Source organism: Equus asinus, chromosome 2 (assembly GCF_041296235.1).
Source record: "Equus asinus isolate D_3611 breed Donkey chromosome 2, EquAss-T2T_v2, whole genome shotgun sequence".
Taxonomy (NCBI): Eukaryota; Metazoa; Chordata; class Mammalia; order Perissodactyla; family Equidae; genus Equus; species Equus asinus.
Genome location: NC_091791.1, coordinates 162,092,925 through 162,097,245, shown reverse-complemented (window position 1 = coordinate 162,097,245; position 4,321 = coordinate 162,092,925). Strand labels below are relative to the sequence as shown.

At 38.0% G+C, this 4,321-nt stretch overlaps 1 pseudogene; it reads right to left on the bottom strand.

Annotated features, from left to right (window-relative positions):
- Positions 1-2,695: 2,695 nt before the first annotated feature.
- Positions 2,696-3,785, bottom strand: LOC106835196 (olfactory receptor 4F3/4F16/4F29-like; annotated as a pseudogene).
- Between the last annotated feature and the right edge of the window lie 536 nt (positions 3,786-4,321).

The following is a 4,321-nucleotide window of genomic DNA, read 5'->3' as shown; positions in this document are numbered from 1 at the left end:
GGTTAATAAGTGCTGATGAATCTGAAATACCCTGTACTTCAAAAATATTTAAAATCTGAACTTCTACTATGTTAAGTGTGCTACTTTTTCAGGAAAAAAAATTCTCATATAAATTACTAACTCCAAAACATTTTTATATGAGAATCCAAACTCACATAACCAAAGGAAATTCTTGGACAATTCAGACTTGATCTGATAATATTTTTTATCGAACAGTTATAAGTGTTCTCCCTGAGTTTACCAGTATGGTATATAAAACAAACATTTAAAATTAGAAAAAATGTAAAATTATGTGTTCAATCAGTTTGAGTTATACTTCTGAGAGTTCTGTAGTGTACCCACTTAAACATAATGCTTAATGTCCTTAGCGGTTTTAAGACCATGGTTTATTGTTAAGTACAGTAATTAGTGGATATTCTTTGGATACTTTTAAAATAAGTTTGAATATTGAAATACTGGTTACCATGTATGTGCACACGTGTGTGTGTGACTTTTCTTATATCTTTATAAAGTACATTTATCTTTTGATCAAGGTTTTGAACATCTTCATTTTTGCTACTTTAAGGATAACATTTGCTGCCGGTAAGAAGTGGTCAGTAGGATGTGTGTGGCTGTTGGGGGTTATATTTAGGGTGTTCATGAGCTCTGATGGTTTACTAAAATGATTGTATGTGACAGGCAATTCTCAATTACCTTCAAGAACTCTCAGTGAAATAGAAATTAGCTATGTTGGTTAAAAATCATAATTAATATGATGACTGGGACTATACTAGAAGTAACATGACCAAAAAATATTACTAACTATGCAAGTAACAGGATCTGATTTTTTTTATCAAAGGAAAAATAGGTACACCTATCTGAAGATAAAATGTTATTCCAGAATGTGAAAGAGGATAGTAAAAGACAAAACTGAATGGAGATAGAAAGTTGTAGAAGGTTTTCAGAAAGTGTATTCTATTTGCTTTGGTGAGATATTTAACTTCAAATAATGAGTCTGAAAAGAAGCAATGATATATATTAAAATTTTGGCAAAGTTTGCACAGCTCAACTTTGATGGGCTTATTTAAATAAACTTAGAACTGCTTTACTATTGAATAGTATATTAAAGCAAGTCTAGAATTTGGCTTTCTCTGTAGGAATGATATAACAAATTCTTCTTGGTGTCTTCATTTTCTTCTTAACTAGAAGCAATACATGTAATTCTCTGGCTTCTGTGTAATTTTCTTAGTAAACAGAGATTCTATAGCTCACAAAATGGATTGTAAACAGACTTTTGTTTTGTCTTGTTTGTGAGGAAGACTGGCTGTGGGCTAAAGTCCATTGCCAATCTTCCTCTTTTTGCTTGAGGAAGATTGCTGCTGAGCTAATATCTGTGCGAATCTTCGTCTACTTTATGTGGGGCGCCGCCTCAGCATGGCTTGAAGAGTGGTGCTAGGTCTGCTCCCAGGATCTGAACCAGCGAACCCCAGGCAGTGGAAGTGGCGTGGGCAAACTTAAGCACTATTCCACTGGGCAAGCCCCTGTAAACAGACATTTTTAATAGAAAAGAAGAGACAAGGAAAGGAAAGAAAAAAGGAAAAGTTTGTAAAAATAGGTGTCATTATGTAAAACTTTGATTCAGTTCTTTATGGGGATGGCAATTTATCTTCTATTCCTTACTGGGGGTCACTGTCAAAAAGTGTGAAAGCCACGGCTCTAAGTGACACTATCCTTGCTATTTAGCTATTCTCCCCTCACTCACACTCCACTGGTGAGCTCTTTTGGCCAAAACAGCAAGTTCTTCAAGACATGAAACCTGTCAAGGAGGCAAATTATAATAATTATAATAGAGCAATTTAAAGGGGACAGCAGTATTGTATGGTGACGGATGTTAATTAGACATATTGTAGTGATTATTTTGCAATTTATACAAATATCAAATCATCATGCTGTACACCTGAACCTAATGTAATATTATATGTCAATTATACCTCAATTAAAAAACAGAGAATAAAAATAAATGAGAAAAAGGGACAGCAATAAGATAAGTTAGAAGCAGACAGAGCAACAAGTGAGGCAGAGTGTGAAAAAAAGGAAGTATGATGGGATAGAAGAAGGAGAAGGATGGAAGCCTGAAAAAGGAAAGGGAAAGGAGGAAAGCCAAGAGACCATAAGTGGCTGAGGAAAAATGGGGAAGAAGAAATAGGAAGAAAAGGAATATAAAAATCTACTGGATTTGTGTAGCATAATGATAAACAAGGAGAAAATTCCCACTATTTTCCCAGTTCTTTGTGTTCCAAGAGCAGGTCACATGCCTTCTACAGAGAAACATGCACCCACTGGGGTCTCGTATGTGTGTTCCCAAAGATTCTATGTGTGTCCTTTCAAAGATTCTGCCCTAGTTACATAGCCCTGGCAGAGACCCAAAGGGGGGATAGAATGTGAGCAAGCTGCAACACACAACATGAACGCTCAGTTCAGTCCTCCCTGAGCAAACCCCACTGAACACTGAATTCTTGTCTGTGAGACAGATGCCTGTTAAAAAAAGAGAGCGAGTTCTCCCTGTTCTGAAGGTCCTAGAAAAGCCTGCCCTCTTTCGTATTTCTAATAATTACATCATATACATATTATTCCTTAGGAATTGGTACTCAACATTGTTATAATCTTTGATTATAAATATGTCATATGCAAATCTTTCTCTCTTTTCAGAAATGAATGTCCCTCCCTCCTGAGTGAAACACAGAATAGATTCAATATCAGTGTGCATAATCAAATCAAGGTGGGGCAAAGAAAAGTTTCTGTCTGAGTTTGGCCATCAATAATGAACATCAATAATCAGCAAAGGCTCTTCACAATAGAGGCATCATTTAAGAGATCTTCCAGTAATTCACTAGCTGTCTGCATACTCTCCTTACTGCCACCTTCATTTCTTGATTCCTGAATGTGTAAATGAGAGGATTCAGGAAAGGAGTGAAAACTATATCAAAGAAACCCAGAAACTTATCCAGGTGTAGAGAGGGAGATGACTGTGTAGAGACAAATATTAAAGGACCAAAGAACAGGAGCACCACAGTGATGTGAGCTGACAGCGTAGACAGAGCCTTGGATGAACCAGCTGAAGAGTGTTTCTGAACAGTGAGAATGATGATGATATAGGAAATGATCAGTATGATGAAGGAGCCAACAGAGATGAGCCCACTGTTGGCTGTGACCACGGACTCTAGTCAATCAGTGTCTGTGCAGGCAAGTTTGAGGAACCGAGGAAGATCACAGTAAAAGCTGTCCAACACATTAGGACCACAGAAGGGTAAGTTTACCACCAAAGCCAATTGAACAAAGGAGTGGATAAGGCCAGTCATCCAGGCAACCACTAAAAAGAAGATGCACATTCTTGGGCTCATAATGGTCAGATAGTGGAGAGGCTTACATATGGCAACATATCTGTCAATGGCCATGGCTATGAGCAGCACCATCTCCACACTACCAATGACATGGATGAAAAAGAGTTGAGTGATGCAGCCACTAAAGGAAATGACTTTATGTTTTCTGAAAAGGTCATAAATCATCTTGGGAGAAGTGACAGAAGAAACTCCCAGGTCAATGAAGGAGAGATTGGCCAACAGAAAGTACATGGGGGAGTGTAAGTGAGGGTCAGAGGTCACAGTGAGCATAACGAGGGAGTTTCCCATCATGCTTGCCACATAAAAGGTGGAGGAGAACACAAAGAGGAGAAGTTGGATCTCCCAGGAATTGGTGAGTCCCAGGAACACAAACTCTGACACCACAGAGTGATTGTCTCCATCCATTATCTTGGTCAGTATTGCTACCTGAAAATGTAAATTATGATATTTGTTAATGTTATAGAAGAGTAAAGGTCAAGGCTGTGAAAGTCTACTTCTACTTTAGCATTAACACTGTCCAAATATGCTCACGGCCTCCAAAACGGGATCACAGAGAAATTAGTGGCTGTCATGTGGCGCTGTTGTCTATCACCAAGTGGTCTCTGCATTTAATAACCTCTGCTTCCTCCCAGGATTGATGCCATGATACTACTTATGAGATACAAGGTGGTTAACATGAGTAACAGAAATTCAACCTGAAATCTTTTGATGTTTCATTCAAACTAATACGACCTGGCCCTAGTCTCGTAGAACTCATCACTATTGCGAACCCTTCTAAGCCTATAAGCCTTCATCTGGCACACAGACCCTTCTTCTCTTCCTCCCAGACCACACTTCTGGGAACATATTCATCTTAAATATTTCTTAAATGTTTACCACATCTATGAAGTCTTACTTTATTATTACTAGCATAACCACCATGTTTTCTCTGCGTTTAATAC